Source organism: Manacus candei, unplaced genomic scaffold, assembly GCF_025592945.1.
Source record: "Manacus candei isolate 608988 ecotype Guabito, Panama unplaced genomic scaffold, ASM2559294v1 h1tg000037l, whole genome shotgun sequence".
Classification (NCBI taxonomy): domain Eukaryota; kingdom Metazoa; phylum Chordata; class Aves; order Passeriformes; family Pipridae; genus Manacus; species Manacus candei.
In genome coordinates, this window is record NW_026138085.1 from 15,165,338 (window position 1) to 15,178,011 (window position 12,674).

At 41.1% G+C, this 12,674-nt stretch overlaps 1 protein-coding gene across 1 annotated transcript in view; it reads left to right on the forward strand.

The window, feature by feature from the left end:
* Window positions 1-12,674, forward strand: part of TRPC7 (transient receptor potential cation channel subfamily C member 7) — a 70,395-nt gene that overhangs the window by 13,318 nt on the left and 44,403 nt on the right. The window lies entirely within an intron of this gene.

Below are 12,674 nucleotides of genomic sequence, written 5' to 3' on the forward strand. Positions count from 1 at the left end.
TCCATTCCATCCAGACAAATCAAATTAGAGACTCACAACAGAGGCTTAGAACAGATCTCACCAACCACGAGGGGTAAAAAAGATCTCAGCTCCTGTTGATTAAAATATTACCGAAGGCAGGATCCAAACCACCACCTGAAGACATAAGGGGTGTGGTCTTTGTTTACCACTGTCAGTTCATTTACGACAGTGTTACATGTTTTATTTCTAAATTATTTGCTTCTTGCTGTCACTTTTCTTCTAACTCTTGTCCTTTCCCTAAAAGCTGTTGGGATCCAAAAGCAGGTCCCAGCTGAGAGCCTCTGTTGGCAGGTGACCATCACACTCAGGTGAGTCTCAGATCCCTAAATTCTCATGATGCTGAATTAGTGGCAAAACTGGAGACTCCATGGCTTGTAGCTGTTAGGGATGATCTGCCACTCCTGGCTCTTGCTCCAGTAAGTCAGTCCCAACATTTTTCCTACCTATAAATTGTTAACTTCACAGGATGTGCTTAACTTAAAACTTCTTAAGAGAAATGACCTTGGCAATTTTTTTGGTGTTTCTGGCTCCATGCTGGAGATTAAAAAAATCATTATTAGACTGTTGGTTTTTTGAATGAGTGATAAAAAATAGAAAATAACAGAAAATATTGAGAAGCAAAATAGCAGAAAGGGAAAATACTTTGTGAGAATGGAGGATGGCAGTGGACTTGGAAAGAGAAAATTTCTTGGAAACCACCAGCAGGGCTGCACTTAAAAACCTCTGCTTAGAATTCTGCACTTAAAAACTCTGCTTAGAACTCTGCACTTAGAAACTCTCCCAGACTGAACAGACTCTCAGATTTGTTTGCTCTCAGGACTGACTGGTGGGAGACAGTGCCTGCAGCTCATCTCCCATTAAACCCAGAAGTTGTTGTGGGAACCTCCCTAATTAGCCCCATGGACACTCCTGTGAATCAATCACTTAATTTTCCTGCTCTGCCCCATTCTTCCTTGGGTGATCCTTTAATCCCTTCAGAATGTCTGGCCTCAACATGCTCTCTGGCAGACATTTTGCTTCTGATATATTTGGGAATACTTCTGTGACTCATATTTATTTGTTCAACAAGCTGCTTTTTGAGGCTTTAGTGGGCTTATATGGCCTTTGTTTAGATTTCCATTTAATTTTCAAGAATTTCTGTTCTTCTCTATTTTTTTCTTCCAGACAGGTTTTTTTTTATTTTTTAAAAAGGTGTCTTTTGATTCATGTAACTTCTTCTCCTTGTTTCACTTAGCTGAGTTTGAGGAGGAGAAGACAGAAGGGAACTTAAGAAATTTGGTCTGATAGGTAGAATATGTTCATTGCCTTTTACTACTACTGTTTTTATTTTCTCCTGCACAACCATCAACTTACCTAGCACCTGTTTGGAAAACGAAGCATCACCATTATAAATACCTGTGAGTATATGAACAATCACTAGTCTCAAGTGATAGTGTTTTGGATATGAACTTTTCCAGGTCAGTCTTTAGTGAGAACATTATTTTTTCTTATTGATGGAGTCAAGGATGTGGTTTGGTGTTAAAAAAACCCTGATCTTTTTTTTTTTCCCCTCCCACCTACAAGCCAATTTTCTCCCACTGCCTTGAAAACATGTGCATTTAGAACCTATGTTTCTTTTTTTTTTTCAATTTTCACTTGTGCAAAGCAAATGCATAAACAGGTACAACCAATTACCCAGCTCATAACACAGGGAAGAATCAAGTCCCAGTAAAACAGGAAAACAAATTTCCTATTGTTAGAAGGTTAACTTCTTGTTGCAACAAATTAGGTATTAAAATAAGAGAGGAAATGAAAAGCGATAATGGAAATAGCCTGGGAGAAGGAGAATATATTTAAACCTTGTAGTGAAACTGGTGTTTGGCTCAGTGAGTGGGACTCATTCTGTGCTTAAGGAACTCATTCTCTACGCTGTTCTTTTTCAGATACAAATTCACTAATAATAGATGCTGCACTGACTTTGTCTTGAGAGCTAAATTAATTAATTGCAGTGTTTTGCATGGATATACAGCTGAGACTGTGGAAAAAGGACATAGAAAATCCTTCTGGTTTTAAAACCCACCAAATCTGTGACTATTTTATTGTTCTCTTTAAATATTTATACATTAAGAAATATCCTTTATGTTTTGAGAGCTGTTGTTGTAAGTGCTTTTTTTTTGGGTGGTGTGATTAAATCCTCTTCTGCCTGGCACGTTGCCCAAGCAAAATGGTTTTCAAATGTTGCAGGGGAAGAAAATCTCCAAAGCTTTTCAGGGGGGTGCAGAACCGATGCCAAAGCTGGGATGGCCTGGAGCTGTCCTGAAAAAAACAGATTTGTATCTCTGTGTAGGGAGGTATTTCAGCATCTGTCTGTGTCTATTTGCAGTCAAGAAGAGTAGCAGATGCTGTGATTTGTAGTGAAAGGTATAACTCAGCATCTACAATCCACAGCTGGAAAAAGTAAGATCATTATTCGTGCAAGTTGCAACACTGGTACAAGCCACTGAGCAGTCACATAAAACTGGGTAATGTCCACTGCCTACAGGGTTATTTAATCACTTTATGAGTGGCATTGTTGTTAAAATCTTCCAGCCAACTTCAGTAAAAAAAGAAAAAAATAAAAAGAAAACCTCTTTAAAAATTGCCAAAATACTTTCTGCAGGAAAATGGTCTCTTTGCTTTCCCAGGGGAACCAGCCCATGTCTCTCTTTTGAAAGACTGGAGGGGAAAGAAGATTCTTTTACACATCAAAGCATAGACAATGCATCAGTGTAAGAAAATTTAATAGTTTAATTAATGCCTTAAGGGTTTTGGTCCCCTCAAAAGAAAAAAAGAAAATTGGAGGAAACTTTTGACATTTGGAGATGGCAAGACAGATGCAACCCTGGAAATATTTGACCCTCCCAGAGAGTACAGCTGGGATACTTCTGTTTCCTGTGATGCTGCTGCAAGTGAGATTTTTGCCAATGCCAGTTTGCCCACCATCAGTGCAATGTTTATTGCCTTTTACAGCTCCCTGGGAAGTAATTTTTAGTCCTGCTCAGTTAAGGATGAACAACATTGCAACTGCAGCACTTAACAGCTTGGTGCTTCCAGCTTGACTGAACACAACATCCCCAGAGCAGGATTGCAGTTCAGGGGAGCAGCAGACATGATCATAAAAATATCAAATAACATGGGATCCCCTCAGAATCATTAGTGGGACAACGTGTGGGTTCACCAGCTCAGTGGGAAGTGGAGAGCAGTGGGAATGTGTCACCTAAGAAAACAACAGAGCTGTTTGAAAGGAAAGGCATGTTGGCCCTTTCCATCCCAGTCACTGGATCCTCTGCAATGAGTACAGAGCTCCTCTGGCTTTGAGCCTGTTCTTGCACACCCACCATTCTCCTGAGAGAATTTTCTCAGTGTGACACAGCAACACAATTCCCCTCCTCCCCCCCTTGGCCATGAGTGGTACCAAGAAGGGTCCACCTTAAAGAAGACACTTGTCAGAACTCCAAAATGCAATCACTGGTGAGGAAAACAGGCAGAGGAGGCTGCTCTCACTCCTGTAACATCAGTCCAATACAATATTGGTGAGCTTTGTGTTTAATTAGTAACACCAAATGCCCAGGCATTCAGCTGGTATCAGCACTGGGGTTTTGGGAACAGTGAAGAGCCAGGAGGTTTATGTGAGCAAGATGACTGCTTTCCAAAGAGTGCTGCTCACTGTTCTGGGAGTACCTACTGGAACTACAAATGAGCATAATCAGGATGATTGCTCCAATAGAATAATAATGTCAGATCAGCAGATGGAAGGATGGAGGCAGGTACGTTTTTCCAAGGCACTGCAGGAAATTAATATCCTATTAATGAATGTAAACCAAGTAACACGTTCTGAGGATCTCAAGTCTGACATTAAAGAGGATGCAGATGAGAAGTAATTTGATCTCTCACTCATTGTGTTGTTAATTGTTGTTGGTGTAGATAATTATAATGAACTCATGCTCACTGTGTCCAGGCAGACTATCCAGTGAATTGTGGATAAACAGGAGTGGTATACAAACAATTTTATATTGCCACAAAATGCTGCTAGGTGTTACAGTATTTATGGGGTTTTTTGGCATTTACATGGTAAAAAATGTCAGTTTTCTGGAATATAATTTGTTGCAGGGAATTTTTCACCAGTGCAGCGTGGAAATAGCTCACTGTCAAACTGATTTCATTCTCACTGTCCAAACTCCAGGATCTGAACTCGTTTCAGAACAGAGAGATATAATTATGTACTTTTTATATTCATATTTCTGCTCTGGAAAGTTCTGCAGCATGACTTCTAAGTCTGCTCTTCTTAGAGAGAGGATAATTTCCTTATGGTCAAGATTACGTGCCAGGACTCTGCAGCTGGGATCACATTTTTCCAAAGTGCCTGGTTGCTGCTTATGTGCTCTGGGGACCAGAATTTCATCCACTCTGATGCTCATGACTAGTTCTATAAGGAGCTGTTCTTGCTGGACATTGAGAACTGTGATAGTTGGCTGTTTGAGACCTAGAAAACATATGGTTATTTTAATTATCCATAAAATTTGCATCATGGTTTGCAGTTAAGGCAGCATTCACTTGCAGGATGGATTTAGGAGGAGTCTTTGTCCTGATATGCATGTGCTGCTTGTAGCCAAAATTCCCATGAGAGAAGGGACTCACAAGCACCTTTGAACATATAAATGTGTTCCTTAAGCAAGCTGCAGGTGAAGCTCAGCTCAGGGGAAAAATGAAGCTGTGTTGAGCAAACAATTGCTTTGAATTTGAATCCATTTTTTTCCCCCCTGATTTTCAGTAAACATAAATTTCAGCTGAGCTGAAAAGAGCCCCACAACTGAAGGAGAGCAGCTAATGCAGTGAGTACAAGGGAACTATCTATTCCATCTCAAATTGTATAGGAAATGGAAATCCTCCCCAGTGGAGCTTGTAACAGACAGATCAGGAATGTAATAAATCTGGGAAAATGTCAGGGAGTAAAAGCATGGACGGCATGTGGAATGAGGAGCTTGGCCCAAAGGTAACTTTTGTGCTTTGCTACATCTGTCACATCAGAGATACAGAACTACCTGAAAGGAGGTTGTGGTGAGGTGAGTGTCGGCCTCTTCTCCCAGGGAACAAGCAGCAGGACAAGGGGAAAAGGCTTCAATTTGCACCAGGAGAGGTTCAGGTTGGATATTAGGAAAAATTTCTGCACTGAAAGAATGACTAAGCACTGGCAGAGGCTGCCCAGCAAAGTGGTGGAGTCACCATCCCTGATTGTGTTCAGAAAAGAGTAGACATGGCACTTTGTGATAGGGTTTGATGGGCTTGGGATATGAGGTCAAAGGTTGGACTCAATGGTCTTGGAGATCTTTCCCAATCCTAGTGATCCTATGATTCTGTGATTTGCTGCTCACTGCCTCATGTGGAAATGCTCTGTTGAAAACAGAATAGATGTCAAGGAAAAAGTTCACCCCAGCTCCTGCCCTCATGAAATGCTCCTGGGCTGAGAGGGATTCTTTCTGCATGATGATAAAAATAAGGCTGAAATAAAGGTTCTCTTAGTGCAAGGGGCATTTTTGTTTTTAAAAGCAAGAAAAACTGTTTCTCAGTGTTTTGTCCCCACGTAAGGAGCCAGCAGATATTTGAAAATTATGGAGAGGGATTTGGAGTCTTGCACTGGATGATCATGAGCTGGATTTTACTGTTGACATGAACAGATCCTAAACTCTTCTTCAACAAGCAAATTGGCCAAGTATTATTTTGAAATGTGTGGTTTTCACTTGAGAAAGGGAAGCTGTTGACAGTACATGGGGAGAGAGACCCTCTCCTTCACCAACTGTGTGTATTCCCTACATTTTGCATGCCAAGCATTTAGTCAATACCTCAGCATAGCCTGTCCTGTTTAGGTGACATCCAGGGACTTGATAGTTTATCTTCTGAAAACAGGTGTTTCAGGATAAACATTCAAATGAGCTTAGGAAAATCTGCAAGAAAAACAAAAACCACCTTTCACTTTGCTGAGGAATCAGAAGCATGTGGCTTATTTGTGATGTGTGCTTGAAAGCCAGCTGAGGTGACAGAAAAAAGAACATTGAGCATCAAATGCCATCTCATGCTGAAAAGCTGCCATGCCAACCTCGAGGTTTGAAATACTCTAATTTAAAAAAATTATTGTCAAGCAACGTAATTTCTGTTCCAGGTTAATTAAATACCTTCAGAGGCTCAAAATAGGGTGTTAGTTCTCTGCTGAATAGCACTGATGTTTCTGCACACTCCTGTGCTCTGGAGGTGCTTGGGGATGGTGCCTGTCAGGCTGAAGGTGACATTGTGGGGAAGGAGCAGAGGAGATGGAGGTGTTCTTTTGGCAACTTCTTAGGTATTAAAGAAAAAGATTGTACCCTGTTCAGGTGAGAACTTTAGATAAGGCAATTGATCCAATAATTTCAGTGTATGGAGATTTCACAGGTAAAGAAAACTTATTTTAAGTTTCAAATGGTAAAAAAAAATCAGTATAACTGATACAAAATGTTGAGAGTGGACTGATTCTGAAATTTCTTATGCTAAGGAATCTAAAACCTTGTTTAAAGAGGAATTGTTTTCAGTCTTGGTCCTTAACTTTCTCCTAGGAGTATTTTAATGGATTCCTGGCTTTACATCCCCAAATAATCCATCCAATGACTTTAGGAAAAAAATAAAAAAAAAACCCAACAACATTTAAAGGAATTGTTTCAAGGGGATATCAAAGTAAAATATTTTTCCTTTTCCAGTGTTTTTATTGATAGAAAGAGCTTCCTAAATTTATCCATTACTTTTGGTCCCAGAGGAGATGCATTTATCACAAAAATCAATAATTTGCCAGAAGAAATTATTGGTTGAATTGGTAGATTCATTAGAGGCAGAGCACAAATGAGTAGAAATAAAACAGGGAGGTGCAAATGTCTTTTCTGCTGCTTTTGACAGTTCTCACTTTAAAGCTCTTGGAATGTTCTTGCTGAGGATTACACACGTGCCTGGACCTGCAAATGATGCTGTAAAAGCACAGTAACAAATTTTAAGGGATTTTCTAACTCCCTGAGTGAAACCATTAACAGCATTTCGGCTACTTCTTTATGGATTTGATACATCTACCAGTCAATTGATATTTTACCAGGTATGGGGTGACATCCAAAGTCAGTGGTTTGACTGATCACTTACTGCTCTGTCCCCTTGGTGGAGGGAGATGTCTCAGAGATGAGCTTCTGCAGTGCATATGAAGAGATGAATTGCAGCTAGGAAGCTGAGGAGAAAAAAGGGCCACCAAAAAGAAAAGTTTTATGGTAAATCAGTCAGTGCAACTGCCACTGAAATGATGCAAGGGATGTTGTTTTCATGGCTCACGGAAAGTCACATCATTTTTGGTCCTCAATCAAATCGCAAATTGTTTTCAAACAAAAATTGTTTTCTGGGCTTCTTTGGACAAAAATAATGTAAGCACAGGTAGAGGTCTGTTTTGTCCTTGGGCTCTTTTATTGGACACATCTCTCAGTGTCTCCTGACGGGATCTGAACTCCCCTTTGCCTGGAGGCCCCTCTGCTCTGCCAGGCCTGGCACTCCAGAGAACAAACCACTGCCACGTTTAACTTGGCTCCAGTTGGATGGGGCCAAATGGCTTGGAAAGCAGCAGAGACACACTTTGGAAACGTCAGACCCTTGCACATGAACAGATTGCTTATTATTCTCTCTGGAGATGAAGAAGTCAAGGTCTGGATCATTCCACAAACAAATCGGGGCGTCTGTCCCTGTTTCCAGACACGCTGAGCAACCCGAGCAGAGAAACGTTTGGAATGAGCACTTGGCTTTAGATTCAGAGACGTGGCCACTGGGTATGACACAGCACCCCCAGAGCTCCAATCACTCGCTAATGTGCTGCCACTTAAGGAGCAAGAGAACATAAACCAACTGGATGTGCTCTCTGGAAAATTAACTGTACAGCCTTGGCACAGTCTGTGCATGTAGGCATTTAGTCTGGAGACAATAGAAACACACTCAGCTCTGTTCAGAAGTGCCAGCAGTTAGTGCACAGTTGGCAGAGCTCTCTGGGAGGTGCATCTCAGAGGATAACAAGGCTGCAGGAGCAGGAGCAGTGCAGGACCCTTTCCTGTCATCTTCTCTCCTCGTCTTCCCTCCCACAGGCCTTGTGCTTTTTTTTCCATGCCCAAACATATGGCCAGTCACAGGCAGTGTAAATACCCAGAAGGAAATTTGTCCTACAGCTTTTCTCTACTGGCTTGTGCGTATTTCATGTGGTATCTAATTGGTAAATATTTATAAGCATTTTGAATATTTGACACAATGGTTTATTTAACAATTTCATTTCAAATCTAGCATATAATATTTTTGCTTTCTTTCCTCCCTCCCCCCTTTCTCTCAGCTTTGTTTTCTTTCTACCAGCATTTTTATTTAGGGGAGTTTTCTGTTCGTGTTTACAGAGTTATTTCTCCATATTTTTTTTTCTGCTGCCTCTTCTCAAAATGCTAATCTAAGCAATGCAATATTTCTCTCCTTGATATGTGTGATGTAGATGAAATACAAAGAGCCAAGAGCTTGAGGAAACATAAAAAGAGACTGTGCAATGTGCCTGCAGCTTTCATTTGCACAGCAAATTTAATGTTATCCAGTAACACCAGACAGGTTCCTGGTCTTACTTTTTCTTATTTCACTTACCTTTTTACTCAAACCCCGTCCCTCTGACCCGAAACAGCTCTTTTCTGAAAAAAATCTGATTGGTTTTGAACAGATGTGGAGACATGACAGAGTTCATTTAGAACATAATCAACAGATAATAATAGGGTACTCGGAGAAATGGCAGTGAATGACAAGCACCATCAGCCTTTTCAAAGCAGAAAAATTAGACATTTTTAACTCCACATGCACAACAGTGTTAGAAGAAGCAGGAAATGACTAATTTGGAATCCTTTTCTAACGTTCCAGTTTTTAAAAAATGATATTGTAACACTCTCAGGCATTGTCCCGAGCCCACTCTGCTCACTGCCTCTATTGGAAATCAGATTCTGGTCATGTGTTATTTGATGTTATTTGAAGCAGACTGGCTCTCTGGAGTACTTTAGTTGTATCCTTCATCTTCCTCCCTGAGGCCTGGCAGTGCTCAGCCTGTCAGGATGAGGCCCCAGCATCCCTCATGTGTGATTTGCAGTTTTCATTCCTGTAAAGATCCATCTGTTTTATGAACCTCATAATCCTCAGGCTTCTCTGATGTGGGAGCTCGTTGGGGCCCTCAGGAAGGTTTGGGTTGTTGTGGTTGCCTATGTTTGGTTTTGCAGGGCTGACAGAAGGGCTGAGCTGGAGTTTGTGTCTCCAGCCCTGGATTTCTTGTTGTGGTACAACTGGTGACCTCCACTTGCAACCCACTGCCTGTCCAGGCAGCAGATGGTTCTCTTCAAGACATATTTTGACCAGGAGGGCCATGAAGTGCCTGGTTTAGGGGCTGAACCTGGCTGGCAGGGCAGTGGGGAAGTGGGGACTGTCCCTTTGCACCCCAAGACACAGTGGCCACCAACCCCTCCGTCTCCTGGCAGAGCCACAGGGCCCTCAGGGCTCTGATCTTCAGAAAGCTTGGTGCAACAAGAACCTCAGAGAATCACAGAATAATCTGAGGCGGAAAGGACTCACAAGGATCATCGAGTCCAACTCCTGGCCATTCCCAAGAGTCACACCCTGTGCCTGAGAGTGTTGTCCAAATGTTCCTCGAACTCTACCAGGTGCTCTGAGCCTCTTCCAGTGCCCAAACACAGCCTGGGAGAAGAATATTTTTCTAATATCCAAACTAACCCTACCCTGACACAACTCCAGCTGTTCACTGGTCACCAGTATCTGGAAGTATCTTGAAGTCCATCCTGATTCTCCTCCTCTTCCTCCTACGCCTCTCTAACCTTGCCCTGCAGCCTTCTATCCTGTGCCAAAGTGAGCCCCACCACTGTCCCAGCACTCCTTTGTGCAGGGAATCCAGGATCTTGGATGCTTCCAAATGTGTGGAATACAGGCAAATGTGTGAAAAACACAGTGCTGGCACGTACAGCAGGAGAGCTTGGATGCTGCTTGTAAATAAATGTTCTTGGCTTCCTTGAGATTGCCACCGTGTGTCACAACTTCCAATTCAGTATTTTACGTGCAGGTACACAATTCCACCAAAAATACACCTTCAAACCAGGATCAGGAGAAGCCTGGCTGTCAGTCCTCTGCTAAACTTGGTTTTTAGGGTAAAGATACAGCCAATAACATGCTTGAAGAGAGAAGTACACTGACATGAGGAGAGTCACTGCGTGGCTGTGTTCTCACTGTCAGGCTGATCAGGATTTTCTGTGCTGACTGGGAGCACTACAGAAGCCAGAACAAAGAAGACAAATGCCTTTGTAAAAGGGATCATCAGAAGACACAGCAGGTTCAGTGATCATTGAGACTTGTCTTAACACATGAGCAGTCTCCTGAGAGCAGTAAGCTGCTCTTCTGCTTGGCTGCAGAATTGCTTGAAGGCACTGTATTTTATTTTATTTTATTTTATTTTATTTTATTTTATTTTATTTTATTTTATTTTATTTTATTTTATTTTATTTTATTTTATTTTATTTTATTTTATTTTATTTTATTTTATTTTATTTTTATTATTGTTTTATTTTATTTTACATTATTTTATTTTATCTCATTTTATTTTATTTTATTTTTATTTTTATTTTATTTTTTCTTTCTACAGCCTTTATTTTGGGTAGATTGTATGGCTGCTTGTGTCTACTTAAAAATCAGAGCAAAAAACTTTGAATGGGAAAATCATTCATAGACTCTGCAAATTTACAGAACCAGTAAAAACATGAGATTTGGAGATTTGGGAATAAAGCTGGGCCTTGATGGAGTTTGCCAGGTGGGAACCTGCCATTTACAGTTGCTTTAGAATCACTTTGCTAGATGCAAACTAAACTGCTTTCCTTAAAGGAAGAGGAAAAATAATCTGAGCTAACCATTGCTAGTTGCTCAGGTGATGTGGAAGTGGTGATGAGAACTCCCTGAAATGTGCTGGTTAAGAGATAAGCTTGTGAAGTTTGCAACCAGAACATAGAGAATGGTACTAAAGCTCAGCAGAGTTCTCAACCCTGTGGTTTTTTTAATGCTAATTAAGCATCCCCATTACCTGTGGCAAGCAGGCATTTCATTCACAGCCTGCATCTGTTTTCATATCTATCTATGTTTGGTGTCCTTCACCATTCCCGGGGTTATTTTGAGGCTGATATTCTTGTTTGGTCATCTGTTCTCTCAGGGAACAGGCAAGCTTTCTATTTATTGAAATTCATCTTGGTGTGGGGAAGATTAAAGCCTGGAATTGATTTGAGAGGAGCACTTTGAAGCCCTAAAGTACAATCTGTCTCTCATTTCCATTTCAGACCTCGCTTCACCCCACATTTGAAAACATTCACTCTACAAACCCTATCTTACAAAATGCTCAGGTACCAGATTTAGATGCAGATGAACCATCATCTTCTGAACCATAAGAACACCTTAAATCTTAGTGTACTAACTCAGCACATTTATAGGATCCTTGGTGCCCCTGCTTCTGCAAGGGGCATTCACCAGGGTAAGGATCTGCTGGTTGATCTCATGTCTCCTTTTAATGAAGATTTGAAGTTCTTGCTGATCTCCATTAACAGCACAATTAGAACATCCAGGTTGATCACCGGGGGAAAAGGGGAACCAAGGTTTCAACCTTTTTGCCAGATAACATCCAAGTTTCACCCCGCAGAAGGTCTCAGCACTAAAGCAAAGGTTATTCCCCAGCTCTGCTCCTCAGGCCCTTCTCCTGAACCCCTCAGTAATGACATCTCTTTCCTGCAGAACACCCTCATCCCAGCCCTGAGGGGCTTTTGGTTCCCTGCAACTATTCCATTGCTCTGTGCCAACTGAGACAGCTCTTCCCAGCCTTCAGCAAACAGGACAGCACAGAAAGCAAAGTTGGGACACACCCCCACAGAGTAGAATCAGCCTCAAACCTACGGCAAAGTCATTCAACCAACTCATTTAAAAATTCATTATCAAGAGCATCTCAGTTCTGAAGGGGAAAAACTGTCCAAAGAGGTTCAGCCACCTCTCATAACATCATATTTTAAAGTGTGCTGTTAATTATTGAATGTTTGCACAGTACTTTGGGAACTTTGTCTAACAAGGAAGGCTGATATGTTGCTATGTATAAATGATAGAATTAATAAAATAGAAAACACAGAAGCACAAAGCCAGGTTACCCTTATCACTTTGTCAAAGCCAGGTTTAACTATCTTCTTTTTTTGGCTGCTGGCTTAATTAGATAAGCTGCTGAATTTAATTAACTCATCAAACCTAATTTGAAAAGATCTCTTAAGTCAGTAAGAGCTTGTCTTACGTTTGTTATTTCTACCTGTTGCATCAAGCCTTTAATATCACCATTTTGCTATGATATTAGTGGTGGCCTTAACTGTGTTCTAATTTACAGCGTTTACTCAGGTGGTGGCACTTGCCTTGTTTCTTAAGTACCAACATGAAAATCAATCACAATTTAATTTAAGGCAGTGAAATCACTCTTCTAACCTTCTGTCAAGTCAGCTACACCTTAACCCCTGTCCCATAAGTGTAATTTGAGTTTGAAAGGTGAAATTATTTCA